Here is a 24,831-nt window from a genome sequence, read left to right as displayed (position 1 = left end):
TACGAATTTTGTTTGCCCGGCAGCAAACTACAAACCACCGTGTGTGTTTGTATGTGTGTTTGTCTGTTTTGGGTGACGGGTGTGTGTGCTTTACATAAATTGTAAATTAAACATTTAAAGTGCCATGAAATTAGCGCGAGGAAAAACACATGGAAACGACCAAAACTGTTCTCCATTAAAAATGCATAAAAACCCAAATTGCCCGACACGAAAGCAAATTAATCTAAATGCCCAAAAACTAATAAGCAATGCTAGCTTGCAGCACTCGGCATGATTGACTTTGCGATACTTGTACCAAAAATGGGTTGAAATTAAGTGGGAAATATGTGTAGGGAATCTTTTCGATATGTAGTTTGCTAAAAAAAAAGATAGAATATAGTTTTGACATACGATATATAAAAAATAACTAACTAAATTTATTATACAATCAAAGACTCTGCAACTTAATTGATTTAAATATCTCGATCACTCATTCACTCATTGAAAATAACATAAAAAGTACTCCAAAATGTATAATAGAAATTTACTACAAAATAATTAAGAATATTCTGAATACATTAAAAGTTCTCACAAATTTGTAGTAGAAATTACTACAAAATCTCAAGAAATTGAAATTTATCTTATGATCTCATTTAAGAAGATTCTAAATACATTAAATGATCTCGCAAATTTGTGGTAAAAATTTACCTCAAATTCTAATGAAATTTAAACTTAAATCTTTATTAATTTATTATATTTTTCAAAAAGGTTCTCAATGCATTAAAGCTGTCCAAAATTTGTAGTAAAAATCGACCACAAAATCCCATTAAATCTTTTACAAAACATGTACTACAAAGCCGTTAAATCAATACAAATCTGTTTAGGCTGTTAAACAACAGTTTAGCTTATGGACGGCACGGGTATTAAAACTAATATTTATCTAACAAAATTAATATGGTTGTAAGCTAATAAAGACATAGACTGAACAAGGAGGCGAATGATATTCGGTTTGGGAAAGGGTGAATTTGGATTTGGAGTGGGCGAGAATGTGTGTGGGGAATGTGCACACATACAAAAAGTGTTTGTCTAACCGACAAACGACAAATGTAGCACAATTTTAGGCGTTGCAGCCGATAAGCCAAATAAATAACGCAGCAAGCACAACACACACACACACACACACACACTGCCTACGGCTGGCAATGCAACAAAAATAAACGAATACATCGGAGCTGGGATGCAAAGTGTGGGCATCGTTTAGTAGCGCATTGTTCAATAAATCTATTTGCGTGCACTCTAATCGAAACACCTGGCCAACAAGCCTTTCAGCCTGAAAGAGAGACTCGAGGGTGAAATAAGGGAGGAGAGGAGCAATGTTGAACGGCAACAAATTGCCAGGGACAACAACATATTAATCCAAATTAGCATCAAAGTGATTTAATTGCTTGGAATTTTGCGTTGGCAAACACTTTTCGACTTTTGCAGCAGCGCTGCAAGCCAAATGAACGAACGTTCATTGCACATAAAGGACTCGCCTCGCCTCGGCTCGGCTCGACTCTATCTGCCACACTTGGTGTGTGGCACGTAGCACATAGTTGGCTTGTAAACATGCCCCAGGCATAGGCCTTGCATTTTGTCACCATTTGGCCATCGATCAGGCTAAACAACAAGGCCCAGCATACACACATCTCTCACATCACTCACCTCGCAACATATCCTGGCACATCCTTAAAGGCACAAGAGCGCACTTTAAAATGTTTGTTGAATGTGAATGAAGCGTTCCGCTGGATGTCGCCTATAAATTGCAGCTCGCTTAAAGCCCGCACGATTTATGTAGCTTTTAGTAATATGAGCAAATATATTACGTGCCACGTAAACCCAGCAAAAGTGCACTCACACACACACTCGTAGCGAGACAGGATCAGCAGGATATGCAGTGAAAGGACGGGATGTATTTGGTAGCCCAACTAATTGAATTGCCGCTGCAAACTGGAAATTAATAGGCGCACATCAAAGCCAACGCCCACAGCTGTCCAAGGCAATAACTGAGCCAAAATTAAAGGCCCAAATACTACACGGAACACACACTTGAACACACACACACACACACACACTCGCTCACACACGCGCACACAATCGTAAAAGTTGGCAAATGTCAGAGGCTTGAGTCCAATCCAAAGTGTAGCCAACTGTGGGCAATATTTATTGAGTACGTGATCTTTGACAAATCCGTATGTGAGCGTTTTGAATTTTTTATTGCCCTTCCGTCGATGGTCAGTATGTGACTCGCTCTCTCTTTCTATCAACCGCTCGCTCTCACTCACTCTTTGGCGAGTCCTTGTGGCAGCTGGCAACCGCTTCGTTTGGCATGCAAAAGGCGGCCAGCAAAGTGCCTTATTAAAATTTTGTCAACTTGCGACTTTCTGTTTTTCTTTTCCGTTTTTTCTGTTTTTTTTTTTTTTTTTTTTTTTTTATTGCCTTTTCACACTTTTCCTTGACTTGAGATTTACAGTTTGGATAGCTCTTTGGTCTCCTGACATTGTGGCTTATACATTTATAAACTGCCCGAGCTTGAACTCAACACTCCGCCCAACAACAACAACAGTTCCCAGTGAGCCAACTGTCAACTGTCAACTGCAACTCTAATGCATTTCAACTTTAAGCAACTCAATCGATATTGCAACAGAGTCTGCTCGACTATAGCAGACAATTCGACAACAAGTTTTGCATTAAATCAAAACTATTTGAATAGAAATTTAGTCTGCACGTTCGTTAGAAACTTGACCATCATTGGCTACAATAATATACGAAAGCGTTGAAAGAATTTAATGTAATCAAACTTATACCACACTTTACTAAATTGTACTCTACATAAAAAGAAATATTTATATTTCGTGTGTACATTGAAATGCAGTGAAAATTTGTGAATAAGTTTGATAATTCGTTTAGAATTCGACTTTTAAGTGCTTCATACTAGAGGTGTGTAAACATCGTTCAATTTACTGAATAAGTCTGCTTGTTTATTTTGAATGAGTTATCTAGATTCTTCGATTCATTTGTTTGATTTTGATCACAACATTGTTCATCGTTCATCCCGCTCATTCGTTCGATTTCGATCATAGTTCGTTTTGGAACGTTCTTCTTTCGATAACGTGAAATATACTTGGTTTTATTTTAAACAATGCATAATATTATTTTTAAACAAACATAATTCATGCGCAATTTTGATCAAATTAGCTCGATAGATAGCATTTTCGATACTATCGAAATAGAAAGACTGCTGCTAAAAGCAGAATTTTCCATTATCAAACTTCTAATACACTTTACTAATTGTTATTATTGTTATTTTATTGAAATAAAGAATACATTTCCTTATTGCAATTAGATGAGCCAGAGCTACAAAGGCCTTCAGACTATATTTACTATTTATTTATTGACCATACATAAATTGTGTGTGTAAATATGTTCTAATATGGTAGAAATAGTTTTAAATATTCGAACAACTTTTTCAGTGACTATACAAAATTTCAACTCAAAGAAAACAGTTTGTAAATCAATTAATTTACTTACGAATTTTTCTATATTTAACAATCTAATGGGCAACTGAATCTGCTAAAGAAATTCAAATGCGAGTCTATTTATGCTTGAAGATGACTCAAGTTTATCAAGTTTGTTTGCCTTACGCAAAACTGTTCTGCACGCTTTTGCGGCCACTTGAATGACAGAAGGGGGAGAGAGAAGTGACATTGAGGTCGCCACACAATATAGAGAGCAAGAGTCGGAGTCAGAGTCGGAGTTGGAGGCGCGCCTGGCGGGCAGTAGTCACAACAATGGCATGCCAAAGACAATAAAATTGACTGGCACAGCAAACAACTGTAACAAGAACAACACCAGCAACAGTGGCAGTTAAAGACAACTAATACACTCACACCCAGACTCATATACATACAAGCAAACGCACACACACACACATTGCACACTTGTTGGTTTTTCATTGACGCACTTTGGTTACAAAGTTTTAGCGTGCCCAAGTGACGAAGCAACAGCAGGGGCGTAACATGTAAAGTGGACTCGAAACGAGGGAGGAGAGTAGATGAAGAGGGAGTTGCGAAGAAGTGAATGAGAGAGGGAGCGAGTGAGGCAGCGAGCTGGGGCGCTGAAAAGTATGCTACAAAACGCGCATAATGAAGCTGCTCATAAACGAGGCACGACATTTATTATGGCTGCTGTTTGTTGCTGTTGTTGTTGTGGACACATAACCGTTTCTCAGCTGCATGAAATGTTAACTCGCACCTACGAGCACACACACACACATGGCGATACAGCTTTGTTGTTGCATAAAAAACACTTAAAATGCCGTTAAGTTAAAATAATAAAGTTAAGCTGCCGCCGGGCAGCAACAAAATCTAATGTGACAATGGTCCCAGCACACACACACACACACTCACATTTACAAAAAGCATTGCACAATTGCTGACATATTTCAATGTGCAACAAAAGACAAGGAAGACATAAATGAGACGAGGGCGGACAATCGGGGGCATGCCACACACAGTTGCAGGCGCACAAAAACTAAACCAAACGGCAGAAAAAACACAAATGTTGGGCATATTTTGCATTGTTAGCGACATAAAATCGCACACACAACAAACACACACGCACTTGCACACACACACACACACACACACACACAGCCAGAAAGACAACAATCACCTGGCGAAGGCTTTGGCTTCGACTTTGCGTTTTGTGTCTTCTGTTGTGGGGCCTTTTGTTTCAATTGTTTGTAGTTTAGGTTTAGGCTCGCACTCGTTAAGGACACATATATGTGAATGTCCTTTGTGGAGCATAAACCAACAACAAAAACAAAAACAAACAATAAGCGACGCGACGGAGCAGGCAACATATGCGCGACGCTCCGCACGCGTTTTGTGGAATGGCGTGCGAATTATTGCCCAGGAAGATATGAAATAAAATTTAATGAAATGTTTATAAAATGAAAATGAAGTTGCCCAAGTAGACAACGTACGAGTATTAGTATGCAATTTGTGTGAAACAACACAACTTAAAGCTATCGCACAACATCGATAAACTTGAATTAAATTAAGACACAAAGATAGAATTATTTTTTGGCTAGCTAGACAAACATGCAACATCAATATAAATACATTTCTGAGATTACAAACTTCTTTTTTTAGATTGTTGTTCGTTAGTTTGCCAGTTCTATTAGTTGGTTGGTGATTGCCACGCCCTCGAAGGCGGCACATGCATACTTACTGACACTGAGCGGCAACAATGCGCTCTGCAGATGGCTAAAGATCTGCCGATGATGATGATGATGGTGATGGCCCAGGCCATTGAAATACAGGTGGTTCTGATGCAGCGACAGCTGCTGGTGGTGGTGATGATGATGGTGGTGGTGGTGCAGCGCGGGCGTCAAGTGTTGCTGCTGTTGCTGATGCTGCTGCAGGTGATGTTGCTGTTGCTGCTGTTGCTGATGTGGCAGCAGTTGCTGTTGCTGTTGATGCTGATGCTGCTGTTGCTGCTGTGAGTGTTGTTGATGCAGCATCAATTGCTGCTGCTGCTGTTGTTGTTGCTGATGATGCGTTGGCTGCAGCTGCAACTGTTGCTGCTGTTGTTGCTGCTGCTGTTGCATGTGCTGCTGCTGCCCATAACTGGCTGCAGTTGCCGTCGGCTGCAGTGCTCCAGCTGTTGCTGCTGGCGTGGGCAACGCCACGGCCACCGCTGCTGCCGCTGTGGCTGCTGCTGCTGCTGTTACGGTTGCTGCCGCCGTGGCGGTTGCCGTGGCTAGAATGTGATGATGCGTGGCGGTGGATGAGCGATGCTGGCTTTGTACTGTATTCAAACTGTGTATGGAGGCGTGCACCGCCGATTGATAGATAATACCATTATTCGACATCGCCGTCATCGACTGATGATGATGAGCATACGCCATCGTTGGGCCCGGATGTCCGCCACTTGGCTGCACAGCGGCCGTTGTTGCCATGCTGCTGGCCGAGACGGGTGCCAGGGGCAGGGCACGATAGCCGGCCATAGATTCGAGTACACTTCACTTTCGATTAACACACTTGATAAATTCGTAACACGCTCCAAATTATTGTTCACTTTTGAATTCTTTTCTTTTTTTATTGCTCCGTCGAGCAACGTCTTTTCGCGTTGCAATGTGTTCGGGAACTAATTTCCGAGTTTCGCTTATGTATTTCCTCGTACAAGTTCAAATTAGCTTTAGCTACAATTACGAATTTAAATATTTTTTCTCAGCAATATATTAATAGAGGAGGGAAGTATGGTAGATTTTAGGCTTAGTCGAGTTTGATAATGTCACTCTACGGCGCTCTGATAAGTCCTTATCCATGCCTTATCTCTTGACACACGAGTCGTGTGTCAACACAATTTTCATTTCAAATTTCATATTGTTCTCGTTTAACATTTTTTTCAGACTTTAGCGCTCACGTTACAATGTCAGTTGTTGGAATTAGCTCAAAATTTCAAAACATTTATGGTCTGGGAATTCACAAAAGTTACGTTTTATCTTCAGTCTTAACATCATAAATACATAATAAGCTTTGTACATATTTGTCTTACATGAGGTCGATCAACAAATCTTGTGCATGATGATGATATTCTCTCTAGATTTCGGCCTTGAACCGCAGTTCAATTCACATTCAGTTGTCTGAATTTCTGTTGAAATTTATCAACTTACAAGCTGTTTGTTTTTATCTAAAACTGTCAGATAAAACTAAACTTGAGATTAAACAAAAAACGGAAGATGTAGCACAACTTTAAGCTAATTATTTGATCTCTGCTGGACACACTTGGGGTCAGTTAGAATACACTTGTTTAGGATATTAGAACATTTTGATTATATATGGTAGAGTTTCTGTTATTAAATAACGAAATTAGTTCTATTCAAATCAGAGTCTGTAAACATAGAAGATTTGATTTTAAAAATCGCGGAATGATGATTGATTTTAATCATTTTTATTAAGACTGACTCGTTTTTCGTAACTCTATAAACACAAAAATGATTTTTATATTAGTTTTTTTTTTTTTAAATCAAAATCACTTTAATAAACTTAACAAATATTAGAATACGGTCTCTTATTAAAATATTATACAATGTGTATTTTTACACAGTTGTATGGGAAACAAATTATTGGTAATATTTCATTTAATTAAGAAATTTTTCTTAGCACACACAACTCCATTTTAAATCTAAGCAGCAACAGTATTCTAATTTCTATAAATAATAAGATTTATTCAACTGTTAGAGCTCAAATTTTATATTTCTTTAAGTAATTATCTCTTAGCAGAAACTATGTTAACACAATTTGAAGTATAGGCAACAAGAGTATTATTTTTTCGATCGACTTTCTTTCTTTCCTCAATGCACAATGTATAGATAAGTGTACATAAAAAAAGTATTTAAATATAACAAAATTGCCAGTTTTCAAGCGTAATTAACTTGTATTCATTTCGCACATTTGACACAGTTTTTCTCTCATGTTTTACACTTGTAATGTGATAAGGAAAGTGTAAAGTATATTATTGTAAAAAAGATCTGCTCAGCGTAAAAACAGTCTATAAATTAAATGGTTTGTATGAGCAGCTGAGAAGATCTATCTCATTCTCTAAACAACACGAACAACAATTAGTTAGACACATAGAATATATATAAACTATATTTATATGGTTAGTTGAAATGTCAATAACTTATATAAGTTGCACATCGATAACATGAACAGAAACAACATCAAGGGTATTATTACTAGAGTGACATCAAGAGTTGAGTATTAAGTAAATGGTTTGGTTTTGGTTTTAAGGAAATAAGCTGAATACACCAATTACAGATGATTGACAACATTGACACAACAACGAAACAAACACAACGAGAGGTGGAAGTTACAGGTAAACAAAATGAAGTATAAAAAAAACACAACATTTAACGTAAACAAATTACATAAACAAACGGAGGAAAAACGGCAATTCAATAAACAGGAATGGAACGAGAGGAAGAACCTTGTTGCTGAGTTAAGCAGGAGTTGCTGCTGCCTGATCTGAGCCAGAGTCAGAGTCAGAGTTGTAACGCAGTTTAATGCTATTGCTGTTGATATTGACAACAAATATTGGCATATTGCTGGCAGTTGCAGAAGCGCCCACGCGCCACACGGCACGGCACAGCACAGCGTAGCGTAACGTTACAGAAACACGTAAGACGTAACGTAATCGAGGCGACGGCAACGATTCAACGAGGAACGTCCGACACGTTTGCCCAAGGTCTGAAAACTGAAACACACCGTGAAGCCAGAGGCAAGCCCAGCCAGCGTCCTTGTCGTCACTCGCCCGACTCGGCTCTGGCTCGGTAAAAAACACGAACTTCGCTTCGGGTTTGGCACTGTGTATTCAGCCAGGATTCGTCGGTTGGCTGTCACGTAACCAGCAGCAAGTGCGAGCGAGTTGCCAACAGCGCATGAGACAACGATGATGGATGTGAGTGTGAATGTAAATCAGAATGCAGTAGTGTGAGTGTGTAAGGGTGTGAGTGTGCGTTCAAGTGTGAGTGTTCGAATGCCTGTAAACATGGGGTGGTGCTCAGTCGCTGTCCTCAAGTTAGGCGACGTCAACGACTGCCGGCATACGGAGCGTATACGTTATGTTTCAACTGCCTGCCACAATTAGCCTAATTCCGTCTTAATGCCAGGCACTGTGTGGGTTGGTCGACAGCACCTACACACACACACACTCCCTCGCACACTCACACTCCCTCTCACACACACAGAGACAGCTTGCTATTTCTATTGCACAACAAAAGTGTGACAGCAGTTAGGGGATGTTCCGGCCGTTAGAGGAGCCGAAATCAGGACTTGCGCACTGAACGCGCGCCTAAAACGTGGAGACGCGAAGCTCGTGGGTCCTACCCCAAAAAACAATTCAGCGGATGCCGGGCACGTGGCGGTGCACAGCAATGCCCGGCATGCTCCTACATAAGGCCATCCAACCCAACCACGAACCTAAAGACAAGAAGAGCAGCGAGTGGCGAACGATAGTTGCACACCTGCCACGACACTTGCAACATGGAATTTTTTAATCAAATGCACGCGACGCCAACGCGCAAATATGCCACGCATATTTTGCACATACGACATGTGGTACAAAGTTGCCAGCTTAACCCACATTTGATATCAATATCAATCTAAATATGAGCTCATTTCGATTATAAGCGAAATAATTGCACCACAAACATGTACTAAATTATACAAAAATTATTTAATTAAATCAATCAAAATCAGTTTCTTCGCAAGATTAAATGTAAAACATTTTACCACTATTTCTGAATTAATATAGTAATATAAAAATTACACTAATGCCATTAAGATTCAAATACTTATTACGCTAATACCCATTGCTGATAAATCAATTTTTCAATTTTGGGCCATTAAAATTTTATGATGATTGGCAAATTGATAAATTTGTATATTTCGTTTACCAACTAAATCAATTTTGTAGTGTACAAAGGTCGAAATTATTATGCATGGACAATTTAATCGAATATCATAAAACAAATCCATAATGTAGTGCTCGAAATTGAGAAACTATGCAACCCCAGTTATAACACAAAACTCACCTAGAATGGATAAAGTTTTTCGCTTGCTGCTTTGGATAAGCTTATTTCTGCTTATGGTATGTTATATTTACATCTACATATATACCTATCTTCAATACTTATTCTTTAGGTACGAGCTAAATTTAAGACTCTGAATTGTCAAAGCTACGACCCGAAAATAGGCAACTTCAGTAAATGCGAGATAAAGGCTGTCAGCAGAACCAAAAACCTTATGAACATTGAATATGACCTTTTTCAAACTATCAGGGGTAATTCTGAGGTATTTTATTGATCGCTAAACTAAAATTTTAACCATTTTCACAGTTCTTTAAAAACGCAGTCTCAAGTTGGCTTCTTCAAGCGGGAGACTGGCTGGCATCCATTTCTTTATTCTTTCAGCGTAGATAATTGCAGATTTTTAAGGAAACCATATAATATAATTGCTATCCTAGCTTTCGCATATCTGAAACCCTATGCGAATCTTAATCGCACCTGCCCTTATATGGTAAGTATATACATATTCATTGGTAGCTTTTCATAGATAACTTTTTAATTGTTTTCATATTCAAGGCTAACTCTTCGATAAGCATTAAAAGCTTTGATCTAGACTTGGATAACCTTCGATCTCGTTTTCCCATTCCCAATGGAGAGTATGGCTTAAGATTTTCCATTCTTGTAAACAAAACTAAAGTTTTGTCAATTTTCGGCTCATTTTATTTTTACGATTTTAAGAATGAAGTGTGATTGAACAGTATTAATGGTTAGTTAAGGAGTATTAATATTATCGATGAGTTAAAGTAAAATTTATTTGTAATCCCTAAAAAAATATAGAGCCTATAAATTGGTTTGTTTATTCAAACAATTTTCAATAAACCCATTGAATTATTTCCTGCATATTATATTTTGTGATTATTTAAGTTTGGCTCCAGCGAAGCGAAACAATGATGATTATCTATTAAGGAATATAATTTTGAGCAACCTGCAATCCTAACTTCAATATAGCAGGGAATAATTTGAATAGATTTATAAGTAATACGTTACTCGATTATTAAATTAACAAGTGATAAATTTACATCTGCACTCAATCATCATTCAACAAAATAACATATTTAAAAATAATTGCTGATATCAATGCATCTATTTCAAACTTATTCAAATATTTTGCAATTCATGCACTTATTAAAAATTAATCATTTAATGATCAAAATTAAAATTTTTATATTTTACAATTATAATACTTCTTTTTCAAATTCTCAATTTTATGTTTTCTACCGAAGTTATATTAAAAAAAATGCCTTTCATTATTCGCTAACCACTTATTAAACATATATTGAACATACGACATGTGGTACACATTGTTAGCATTAAAAACTTTGAAATGACTAATGACACAAGCCATTAATAAATCTTGGATTAAAAACAATTGTTTAGTGGTCAACAGCCAAAAATCAATCAAAAAACAATCAATCAATTTCATTACTAGACATCTGTAATTCAATCAACATTCATGTGATCGTTGAATTGATAAGTGATATAAAAATTACACTAATGCCAGTGCCTAATGAACGTCGCTGAGAAATCAATATTCTCATTTTAGTCCAATAAAAAATTTGTGCCGATCGACAACTTGATCTATTTTGTCTTCTCTTATCAACAAATTTATATAGTGGTAAACTACTGTCACTAATGGCTAGTCAAAACTTTTTATAATCTCATTAAAAACCCATTAAAATAGTGCATATAACCAAATTGAAAAAGTTATATGCAACCCAGATATAATACAAATCTAGCCCAGAATGGATAAAGTTTTTCGCATACTGCTTTGCATAAGCGTATTTTTGCTTATGGTAAGTTCTGTATATTTTCATACATTCTTGTATATATATAAATATATATATGGGCAATTCTCTAGAAAGTGCAACCGGCGCCAAAAAATTCAAACTCTATAAAAGCATGTTTTCTTCACATTTGTTTATAGGGAAAATATTACATTTAACTAATATAAACGATTTTTCCATTTACTCATAACACATTTTGAAAAATTTCAATGCAAAGTCGAACATGAGCAAAAATTCTGTTTTGAACATTTCTACTGCAAGTTTTGTTTTGATTCATTTCCTTAAAGGGAGTCAGTATGCATTGATACCCTTAGTTTAATATCTTGTTTAATATCCAAGGAATATACAAAATATATAAAAGAAATGATGCAATAGCTAATAACGGTAAATTTCTTTTCAGCTAATCAGCTTCTATTTTTGTCGCGTGCGACAGTGAAAAACAGCATTTGTTATGAGTGCATCTAAAGTTTTTGTCCATTGAGCATGCAAAATTGTGTCCAAACACATATTTTGTTACCAAATATAATAAAATAAAATTTGGATGAATATAAGCACAACTTAATTTTTAAGAATTTTTGAAAGTTTGTCGCGTGCGACATGGCAAAAAAAAATTTTTTTTTTTTTTCGTTAAATTATTTTTTTTTTTTAATGTAGATGATGCATACTCTTTTTATGTGCAAAAAACAATATAAATTTAATGTCATAAGCGCCAATTGAGACTTTGTCATTATAAACAATGATAGAATGAATGTGCACAGTATACCGGGTATAAACCAAATGAATTTGTTTGGCTGAAATGGCCAACAAACGAAATCTACTAGAACAGTATATTCATAAAAAAAAATGTTTTGACATTATTGATGTAATTTAAGATAGGTAATAATGTTTCTAATGTACATGATATGAATATATTACGTTTTGTTTACCTTTATTAAAGTTATTTTTTAAAGTATGAAATTTCAGTTGAAAATAAAAATATATATATTGAATATATTAAAAAACTATGAAAATGCTTCATATGCTCTTCAAATGAACTTAAAAAGTAAAAAAAAACAGCATAAAAAGTATGATGGAAAAAATGTCGCGTGCGACATGTCGCGTGCGACAGTGATTAAAATTTAATTTAAAAAAAAACAACTTAATATTTTTAAGTCAAACCAAATACACTATTTAGATAAATATATGCATAATACATTAAAATTAATTGCATTAAAATCTTTCATCACGTTTCGCTGAAATTAGTGCTTGAACTGGTTTTTGAAAAAGTAACTTCTGTTTTTGTCGCGTGCGAATGCGCAACATTTTTGCAATTTTCTTGAAAACGAATAATTGCCCAAAATCCATCTTAGCACCAATTATAGTGCTAACTGAGAGCTATAAGTTTCAATTTTTACAAAATTAAAATAATGTCTTGGCACATGTTTTTTTTCAGTTTGAATGCGTACAAATGTCGCATTCGACATCAGAGAATTGCCCATATATCATTATTATCATTTTCATTCTATAGGCACGAGGGAAATTTAAAAGTCTGAATTGTCAGCTTTACGACCTAGAAATAGGTAACTTCACTAAATGCGAGATAAAGGCTGTCAGTAGAACCAAAAATATTATAAACGTTAACTTTGATATATATCAAACTCTCAGAAATGCTATGGTATATTCTTTACGGATTATAAAGCTAGGATCAAGTAATCACACCAGAAATTTTTTCTACATTTCAGGTTGAAGTTGGTTTTTTTAAACGTGAAAATGGCTGGCATCCCTATCTTTACTCTTTCAACATAGATGTATGCAAATTTTTTAAGAAAAAGTATCATGTTATTGCGATAATAGCCTTCGAGTATATAAAACCCTATACGAATATTAATCACACCTGCCCTTATGAGGTATGTATATACTTATATGTCTACTACCATCTATACTTAGACAACATATAAATTTACTGATTATTTCAAGGCTGGCACATCCTTAATTGCTAAGGACTTTCAATTGGATATGGATGAATTTCGATCTCGTTTTCCCATTCCCAATGGAGAATACGCATTAAGACTATCCGTGTTTGTAAACAAAAGTTTGAAGGCAACTGTGAATGGATCTATTTATTATTTCGATTACAAGGATCAATGAACTTTATGGATGTTTAAAATTAATCAACCACTTTGCAGTCCTTACATATGTATATGAATTAGGAATATAGTTTTTATTATACTAAATGCAATAAAGTCATTACATTTCTTTCTGTTTTGCATTTTTCTCAAAATTTAATTCAGTCAAGGGAGAAGTTTCTCGCTGTACTCGTTCTATGTATGAAAAAGCTCGTTAGTTTATGAAATATATTTTTAACATAAAGCAATTTTAGTAATTATATATTTTTTACAAATCATGTTTTTCTGTATATAAATTATTGTGTGATGAGCTCACAACTCTCTATCATTACTCAACCAGAACTGCCTAACTATTATATATTATAAAATTATGTTTACCATTTGAAAATAGATGATTTGATTTTGTAATTTGTAAAATGAATTAGTATATTTTATTATTAACATTCAAAATTATTCTAAGAGAATTCTAAAAGAAGTGCTTTACAAAAATAATACTACAATAATACCAAAGAGTAATCAAACAGCAATACTAACATCGATATTACTTTACGAAAAAAAAAATTTAATAAATTTGAATCATTGGGAAATTCTAATCCAAGTTCCAAACATTTCATTATTAACTGATCAAATTTCAAACCCAATAATAATATTTAATTTTACGTACTACATTATTGTTTATTATGTTTGGCACAAATCAAGAGCGACTATATTTCCTTTCATTTTGAAACAAAACCTTTCAGTGTTGGAAGTTTTTCACTATATGTGTGGCATTCCTCGAATGTTTATGCCGCGAACGTGATTTCGCAAAAAAAAAAATACTTTTAGAATTATTAATACTTTGTTTTATAAAAATAAGACTATTGCGATTGAACTTTACTAAAATATCTATGTTCTAATTATATTGCTATAAAAATTTGTGATGATCAATTTGGTCTTCTCTTATCAACAAACTCATATAGAGATAGACTAGAGTCATTAATGAATATGAAAAACTTTTTATAATCTCATTAAAACCCTATTTAAATATTGCATACATATATAAAAAGCTATAAATGTTATATGGAACCTCAGATTTAAAACAGAACTCGCCCAAAATGGATAAAGTTTTTCGCTTGCTGCTCTGGATAAGCGTACTTCTGCTTATGGTAAGCTCTGCATATTCACATCTACAGTTTTATTATCAACACTTATTCCTTAGGTACAAGCTAAATTTAAGAGCCTGAATTGTCAATGCTATGACCCGGATTTAGGTAACTTCAGTAAATGCGAGATAAAGGCTGTCAGCAGAACCAAAAACCTCATAAACATCGAATATAACCTTTATCAAACTATCAGGGATAATTCTGAGGTATTTTATTGATAACAAAACTAATATTTTAACCACTTACACAGTTCTTTAAAAACTCAGGCTCAAGTTGGCTTCTTCAAGCGGGAGACTGGCTGGCATCCCTTTCTCTATTCTTTCAGCATAGATTCTTGCAGGTTTATAAGGAAACCATATAACATAATTGCTATTCTAGCTTTCGGATATCTGAAACCCTATACGAATCTTAATCACACATGTCCCTACATGGTATGTACATACATAACTTATATGATTGCTAGCTTTCCATAGATAGCTTTTAAATTATTTTCATATTCAAGGCTAACTCTACGATAAGCGTTAAGAGCTTTGATCTCGACGTGGACAACATTCGATCTCGTTTTCCCATTCCTAATGGAGAGTATGGCGCAAAATTTTCTATTCATATAAACAAAACTTTAAAAGCATCATTTTTCTTCTCATTTGATTTTTACGATTATAAGAATGAAGTGTAGTAAGTGAATATTGTGAATAATTGGTTAGTATAAGGTTATTAATATTATCGATGGGTTAAAGTAAAATTTATTTGTAATCCCCAAAAAAAAATATAGAGTAAATGTAGAAATTGGTTTGTTTCCTCAACAAATTTTTAATGAAGACATTAAATTATTTCCTGCATATTATAATTTGTGATTATTTTAGTTTGGCTCCAATGAATCGAAACAATGATGATTATCTACTGAGGAATATAATTATTAGCAACCTACAATCGTGAAGCCTATTTAAATGTAGCAGGGAATAATTTGAAAAGATTTCTAAATTGATTTTATATATTTTTGCTGCATCGAAATAAGGTTTTATTACGTTATTAGGTTAATAAATTAACAATAAATCGTCATTCAATCAAATAACATATTTAAAAATAATTGCTGATATCAATGCATCTATTTCAAAGACTGCTTATAACTATATTCAAATATTTTGCAATTCATGCTTATTAAAAATTCACGGTGCAAAATTGTAAACACTCTTTTAACATTATCCGATATTATTTGACTACTTTAAATTTACACTAATGAAAAAGCTCTCTACATTTGCAATTTTTTATAATTAATAATTAATTGATCAAATTAAAAATTCATATATTTTACAATTATAATAATTATTTTTTAAATTTTTAATTGGATCAACACGCTATTGGACCAACCGACATTTCATACTGAATTAAAAACAATAGTTTTTATTAACAATCAACAAATAAGCAATCAATTTCATTGCAAGACATCGGTAATTCAATCAATTTTCAGGTGCTTAATGAATGTTGCTGGGAAATCAATGTTCTAATTTCAGACCAATAAAAATTTGCAACAGCTTGACCTATTTTGTCTTCCTTTATCAACAAATTTATATAGTGGTAGAGTAATGTCTAATGTCTAATGGCAATGGAAAGCTTTTTATAACCTCATGAAAATCCCATTAAAATATTGCATATATCAAAATTGAAAAAGTTATGCAACCGCAGATATAATACAAAACTCGCCCAGAATGGATAGTTTTTCGCTTATTGCATAAGCGTATTTTTGCTTATGGTAAGTTATGTATATTTGCATACAAAAACTTATATAATATATAATCTCTCTCATTCTATAGGAAAATTTAAAACTCTGAATTGTAACTTCAGCCAATGCGAGATAAAGGCTGTAGCACTAGAAACCTTATAAACGTTAACTTTGATAGATATCACATCAGAAGTTTTTCTACATTTTAGCCACAAGTGGGACTCTTCAAACGTGAAAATGGCTGGCATGCCTTCCTTTATTCTTTTTACATAGATGCTTGCAAATTCTTTAAGAAACCATATGATGTCATTGTATATATTAAATATATTTTTAACATAAAGCATTTTTAGTAATTATATATTTTTTTAAAAATCATGCGTTTCAGTATATAAATTATTGTGTGATGAGCTCACATATAATATGAACTCTATCATCACTCAGCCAGAACTGGTCGTCTTTTTTGTTTACCATTTAAAAAAAGACGATTCGATATTGTAGATTGTAAAATGAATTAGTATTAGTATATTTTATTATAAATATTCAAGTTTATTCTAATATTCAAATGTATACTACTACGATAATACCAAAGAGTAATCAATTTACAATAAGACTAACATCGGCATCACTTTACTAAAAAAAATGTTTAATAAATTATTATTATTTGTAAATTCTAATCCACATTCCAAACAATTCACTATTAACTGATCAAATTTCAATATTATAATATTTAATTTTAAATGCTACATTATTTTTTGTTGTTTGTAATTTAGTATAATATCGAACCACTTATATTTGGCACAAGTCAAGCGAAAATATATTCCCTTGCATTTTGAAACAAAACCTTTCAGTATTGGAAGTTTTTCACCAGTTGGTTTGGACTCCTCGAATATTTATGCCGCGGAATAATAGAATTAATAATACTAAGACTATTGCCAGTGAACTTTACTGAAAAATCCATGTTCTAATTTTATTGCTATATAAATTTGTGACAATCAGCAACTTGATCAATTTGGTCTTCCTTTATCAACAAACTCATATAGAGATGGACTAGAGTTATTAACGGATATAGAAAATTTTTTATAATCTCATTAAAACCCCATTTAAATATTGCATACATCAAAATCTAGAAAAGTTATATGCAACCCCGGAAATAATACAAAACTCGCCCAGAATGGATAACGTTTTTCGCTTGCTGCTTTGGATAACCCTATTCTTTCTTATGGTAAGTTTTGCGAATCGCTATATATAAATATTTATTATAATTTATTTAAAAGGTTAGTTATAATTAAAATTAATACTAACGCTATTGGTAAAGCAATGGCAGCGAAAGCCTTCAGTTTGCATATAAATATATATTTATCATCTCTACTAATTCTATAGGCACGAGGAAAATTTAAGTCTCTGAATTGTCAGCTCTACGACCCAAAGTTAGGTAACTTTAGTAAATGCGAAATAAAGGCTGTCAGTAGAACCAAGAATATTATAAACGTTAACTTTGATATATTTGACACTATCAGAACTGCTACGGTTTGTATATTTTTTCTTGATTTTAAAGCTAATACCAGCTAATCACATCAGAAGTACATCCACATTTCAGATTGAAGTTGGGCTCTTTAAACGTGAAAATGGCTGGCATCCCTATCTTTATTCTTTTAGCATTGATGCTTGTAAATTCATAAAGAAACCATATAATGTAGTTGCGATATTAGGTTTCGAGTATATTAAACCCTATTCAAATCTTAATCACACCTGCCCTTATATGGTATGTACATTTTCATATTGTCTATCTGTAGATACTATATAAATTTATTTTTTTATTTCAAGGCTGGCACATCCTTAATTGTTAAAGGCTTTCAAGTGGATATAGATCAATTTCGAGTTCGTTTTCCGGTTCCCAATGGAGAATACGGATTAAGACTATCCATTTTTAGAAACAAAATCTTGAAGGCAACTATTAATGGATCTGTTTATTATTTCGATTATAAGAATCAATGAAGCCTATGGGAATAATTTGCAAATGGAAATCTGTAGATTGTCAAAATAATTGTTAAATTTTATTAATAATATTCAAATTTACTATCAACAAAACATCAGATACATTATAAGAATAATACCACAATAATTACAAAAATCATCCAATAATTTTTACCGTTGGGAAACCGAATTGCAAATCTCAAAAATCATCAAATTCCAACGCATGCCTTTCATAATTATAATATTTATTTTTTAAATACTACATTATTGTTTTTGTTATATACTTATATTTGGCACAAATCAAGTGAGACTATATTCCCTTGCTTTTTAAATCAAAACCTTTCAGTGTTTAACGTTTTTTAAAAAGGTTTGTAGTATTCCTCAAATATTTCTGAGGCATTTCACGGTCGCAAAAAAATACTTTTAAAATTAATAATACTTTTTTATAATAATAGATAGAAGACAAGATGGTGATAGTAAATATGGACAGTTTTCTCTCTGTAAAATCAAAGTGGTTGGAGGAAGAAAAAAATTATCAATATAAAAGAAGAGGAAAGTGGCTCTGTTAAGAAACGATCAGTCAATAAACTTTCATCCTGAATCTCTTAGATACAAGTTGCATTGTTTGAAAAGCCAACATAAATGTATTTTCCAGAATCTAATAATCATTTGTTTATTCAAGCAAATAATCAACTCTACAAATAAATGTCACATCTACATAAGTACTTCTAATTGCTGTTATTTTTTGGCAATCATCTTCAATTTACTGAAAAACGTTTAATCAAGTAAAATCCGTAATCAAGAATATTTGACTATGTGATACTAGCACTCTCTCTTTTCTCTTTCAAATTTTAAAGAATAAATACGTTATAATAGTTCTAGGATTTAAAATACAACTTTCTTTAATCATAATAATTATCAAATCTATCTATCACCAAATCTTGAAAATAAGATGTTTATTATTCATTATAAAGCTTATATGTATCTACATTGGAATGTTGTTATTCCGGAATGTATATTCAATATGTGATTTTTAATTTTTTTCTTTCAAAAATAATCATTATTATCGGTTTGTAACCTTTTTGCCCAAATTTAATGTTATTTTAGTTTGTTTGAAGAAAACTATTAAAATTCTCATTTAAATGCCATTTAGCATATAACTCACAACGAATACGATCTATAGTTTAAATATCCGCGCGGTCCATAGAAAACCGCAGAATATTGAACACTAAAGAGAATGTTATTCCTCCGAATAGTCTGTTTAGGGGCTGAAACGATGAAGGCACCTTTCAAGTCGCTTTCATGCAATGCGATTGACAAGGACGTTGGTGAGTTCACAAAATGTCGAATCAATTTAGTGGGTCGCAATAAAAAGGTTGCTAATATACACTATTTCCCGAAGATAATCATCGACGACTTCGAAGTGAGTAACACTAGCATGAAAATTGTAATTCTTATTAATTCACTTGGACACGTTTTAGGCCCAAGCTCAATTTTATCAACGAGTAAACGGCTGGCATCCGTTTCTCTACAAAATCAAGTTCCATGTGAATTTTTGATCAAGCCTTATTCTAAATTCTGGATTGATTTATTTTATCTGACCACAGGCACAGGCACCAGCCCAAGCTCCAACCTAATGACAAGAAGAGCAGCGAGCAGCGAGCGATAGTTGTCTTAATTTAGATGTTGACACTTTTAACAAAATGAAAATAATTAATTGATACCAACAATTTCAAAATACTTAATTAAAATGACAGGTGATATAAAAATAACACTAATGCCACTGAACATTGCTGAAAAATCTATTTTTATTGCTGTAAAAATTTGTGACGATCAGCAACTTGGTCAATTTGGTCTTCCCTTATCAACAAACTCATATAGAGATAGACTAGAGTCATTAATGGATATGGAAAATTATTTATAAACTCATTAAAACCCCATTTAAATATTGCATATACAAAAATCTAGAAAAGTTATATGCAACCTCAGATATAATACTAAACTCGCCCAGAATGGATAAAGTTTTTCGCTTGCTGCTTTGGATAACCCTATTCTTTCTTATGGTAAGTTTTGCGAATTGCTATAATATATCTATTTATACATATATAAATCTTTATCATCTCTACTAATTTAATAGGCACGAGGAAAATTCAAGACTCTGAATTGTCAGCTCCTCGACCCAGAGATAGGTAACTTCAGTAAATGCGAGATAAAGGCTGTCAGTAGAGATAACAATATCATAAACGTTAACTTTGACATATTTAAAACTATCAAAGCTGCTAGGGTATGTATATCCTTTCTGAATTTAAAACTAAAACCAGCTAATTACATCAGAAGTACATCCACATTTTAGGTTCAAGTTGGGCTCTTTAAACGTGAAAATGGCTGGCATCCCTATCTTTATTCTTTTAGCATTGATGCTTGTAAATTCATAAAGAACCCATATAATGTAGTTGCGATAATAGGCTTCGAGTATATAAAACCCTATTCAAATCTTAATCACACCTGCCCTTATATGGTATGTACATTCTTATATGGTCTATCTGTAGACCTATATAAATTTATTTTTTATTTCAAGGCTGGCACATCCTTAATTGTTAAAGATTTTCAAGTAGATATAGATCATTTTCGAGTTCGTTTTCCGGTTCCCAATGGAGAATACGGATTAAGACTGTCCATTTTTGAAAACAAAATCTTGAAGGCAACTATTAATGGATCTATTTATTATTTCGATTATAAGAATCAATGAAGCTTATGGGAATAATATGCAAATGGGAATCTGTATTAATATGAGTTAATCGATTTGAAGTCCCAACATATTCGAATTAAAAATATAAATAAAATTTCCCTTGTCAAATAACATGCAATAAAGTTATTACATTTTTCTTTTTGTATTTCTTACGAAATTATAATTAAGTCAAGAGAGAAATTTCTTCTTGTACTATGCAAATGCTTGACAGGATTATTTGTTTGTGTATAAAATATATTTTCAATTCACTATCTAGTAATTACAAATTGTTTACCAATCATACTATTTTTTATAAATTATTGTGTTAAGAGCTCACATCTGAACTCGATCATCACTTAACCTGAACTGCTAATTCATTATATACTATAAAATGTTGTTGAATAAATAGACGAAGTGGTATTGTAGATTGCCAAAATGAGTGTTACATATTATTAGTAATATTCAAATTTACTATCAACAATAACATCAGATACATTATAAGAATAATACCACAATAATTACAAAAATCATCCAATAATTTTTACCGTCGGGAAACCGAATTGCAAATCTCAAAAATCATCAAATTCCAACGCATGCCTTTCATAATTATAATATTTATTTTTTAAATACTGCATTATTGTTTTTGTTATATACTTATATTTGGCACAAATCAAGTGAGACTATATTCCCTTGCATTTTAAATCAAAACTTTTCAGTGTTTAACGTTTTTTTTAAAAGTTTTGTAGTATCCCTAAAACTTTTCCGAGGCATTTCATGGTCGCAAAAAAAAAATACTTTTAAAATTAATAATAATTTTTGTATAATAATGGATACAAGACAAGCAGTTGATAGTAAATATGAAGTTTTCTTTTGGTGAAATCAAAGTTGTTGGAGGAAGAAAAAAGTTGTCAATGTAACAACAGAGAAAAGCTGTTCTGTTAAGAAATGATCAGTCAATAAACTTTCATCATTTGTCTTTGTTTTTAATTCAAGCAAATAATCCACTCTACAAATAAACGTAACATCTACATAAGTACTTTTAATTGCGGTTATTTTTTGGAAATCATCTTCAATTTACTGAAAAATGTTTAATCAAGTAAAATCCGTAATAAAAAATAGTTGACTGTGTGATGCTAGCTCGCTCTCTCTCTCTTTTTAAATGGTTTATTTAATTATTAATATAAAATATAAAAATCGTATAATAGTTATAGGATTCAAAATACAACTTTCTTTAATTATAATAATTATCTAATCTATCTATCACCGTATCTTGGAATTAATATGTTTATTCAAACATAATATTGATTTTATAAATAAAGCTTATATCTACATTGGAATGTTGTTATTCCGGAATGCATATTCATTATTCTGTCAAATTAATAAACTGTGAAAAAAACCTCGCAATTCGTTTTAAGTGAATTTAGCAAATTTTTCGAATATTTAAAGTTAGTTGTAGCAAAAATGTTTACTGCTACATTTCCAAGTTAACATAATATAACATATGTAAAAATGTTATGGACCTATTTAACGTCATTGTGAGATACCCGCTACCAATTTTGATTAACATCAAAACACTGTGGTAATATTCTTTAAATATACCAAATTAATGTACCGCAAAAATAATAAAATATTTGGTATATCGATATAGTACTGCATTCAAAATATACCACAGAGTACAAAATACAACAGATTGTCGAAGATGCCTCGCTCTCACTGTTACATTCATTTCCAGCAGGCACAAACTCATAATAGCCTTCTAGCGGGTAGTGGGTATAAAGATAGACAAAAAAAGGAAATAATTTGATGTATTATCAAAATCATAATTCAAAAGTGATTTTTAATTTTTTGGTTGGAAAAATAATCATCATTATCAATTTATAACCTTTATGTTCAAATGTAATTTTATTCTAGTTTGTTGAAGAAAACTATAAAAATTCTCATTTAAATGCCATTTAGCACAACGACTACGATCTATATTTTAAATATCAGCGCGGCCATTGAAAATCGCAGTGCACTGAAAACTAACGAGAATGGTTTTCCTTTTAATAATCTGTTCAGCGGCTGAAACGATGCAGGCACTTTTCAAGTCCCATGTATGCAGTGCAATTGTCTAGAATGCTGATGAACTCATACAACGTTAAATCAATTTAATAGGAAACAAAAAGAAGGTTGCTAATATTCACTATCTGCCGAAGGTAGTCATCGATGACTTCGAGGTGAGTAACTCTAGCATGAAAATTATAATTCCCATTAATTCACTTGGACACGTTTTAGGCCCAAGCTCAATTTTATCAACGAGTAAACGGCTAGCATCCGTTTCTCTACAAAATGAAGTTCGATCCATGTGAACTTTTGATCAAGCCTTATAAAATTCTATAATATAAATTCAGGATTGATTTATTTTATCTGACCACAGGCACAGGCACAGGCACCAGCCCAAGCTCCAACCTAATGACAAGAAGAGCAGCGAGCAGCGAGCAGCGAGCGATAGTTGTCTTAATTTATGTGTTGACACTTTTAATAAAATGAAAATGATTAATTGACTCCAACAGATTCTAAATACTTAATTAAAATGACAGGTGATATAAAAATAACACTAATGCCAGTGAACATTGCTGAAAAATCGAATTTTATTGCTGTAAAAATTTGTGACGATCAGCAACTTGGTCAATTTGGTCTTCCCTTATCAACAAACTCATATAGAGATAGACTAGAGTCATTAATGGATATGGAAAATTATTTATAATCTCATTAAAACCCCATTTAAATATTGCATATATAAAAATCTAGAAAAGTTATATGCAACCCCAGATATAATACTAAACTCGCCCAGAATGGATAAAGTTTTTCGCTTGCTGCTTTGGATAACCCTATTCTTTCTTATGGTAACTTTTGCGAATTTGTATATATATATATGTATAAATATCTTTATCATCGCTACTAATTCTATAGGCGCGAGGAAAATTCAAGACTCTGAATTGTCAACTCTACGACCCAGAGATAGGTAACTTCAGTAAGTGCGAGATAAAGGCTGTCAGTAGAACCAAGAATATTATAAACGTTAACTTTGATATATTTGACACTATCAGAGTTGCTACGGTATGAATATTCTTTCTAATTTTAAAGCTAAATACAGCTATTCATATCAGAAGTATATCCACATTTCAGGTTCAAGTTGGGATCTTTAAACGTGAAAATGGCTGGCATCCCTATCTTTATTCTTTTAGCATTGATGCTTGTAAATTCATAAAGAAACCATATAATGTAGTTGCGATAATAGGCTTCGAGTATATAAAATCCTATTCAAATCTTAATCACACCTGCCCTTATATGGTATGTACTACATACTTACATATACATACTTATATATGGTCTATCTGTAAGCAGTATTTAAATTTATTTATTTTTTAAAGGCTGGCACATCCTTAATTGTTAAAGATTTTCAATTGGATATAGATCAATTTCGAATCCGTTTTCCGATTCCAAATGGAGAATACGGATTAAGACTATCCATTTTTAGAAACAAAATCTTGAAGGCAACTATTAATGGATCTATTTATTATTTCGATTATAAGAATCAATGAAGCTTATGGGAATAATATGCAAATGGGAATCTGTATTAATATGAATTAATCAATATGAAGTCCCAACATATTTGAATCAAAAATATAAATAAAATATCCCTTATCAAACAACATGCAATAAAGTTATTACATTTTTTCC

The 24,831-nt window shown here is 32.9% G+C and overlaps 1 protein-coding gene and 1 long non-coding RNA gene across 13 annotated transcripts in view; one reads left to right on the top strand and one right to left on the bottom strand.

Moving 5' to 3' along the window:
- The window catches only part of LOC117568181 (uncharacterized), a 62,757-nt gene that overhangs the window by 21,879 nt on the left and 16,047 nt on the right, over positions 1-24,831 (bottom strand). The gene's annotated exons all lie outside the window — the stretch shown is intronic.
- LOC127565777 (uncharacterized) lies at positions 17,750-24,547 on the top strand. 5 transcript variants are annotated; one of them, XR_007955157.1, is made up of 4 exons: positions 17,750-17,933; positions 18,004-18,115; positions 20,846-20,898; positions 20,959-21,218. It is a non-coding gene; the product is annotated as an uncharacterized LOC127565777 (long non-coding RNA). The 5 variants fall into 5 exon arrangements; XR_007955156.1 differs by lacking the exons at positions 20,846-20,898; positions 20,959-21,218 and adding an exon at positions 24,522-24,547 and having other exon boundaries at positions 18,004-18,168; XR_007955155.1 differs by lacking the exon at positions 20,846-20,898 and having other exon boundaries at positions 18,004-18,168; positions 20,959-21,213.

This window comes from Drosophila albomicans, chromosome 3, assembly GCF_009650485.2.
Source record: "Drosophila albomicans strain 15112-1751.03 chromosome 3, ASM965048v2, whole genome shotgun sequence".
Lineage (NCBI taxonomy): Eukaryota > Metazoa > Arthropoda > Insecta > Diptera > Drosophilidae > Drosophila > Drosophila albomicans.
This window is presented reverse-complemented; position numbering and strand designations above follow the sequence as displayed.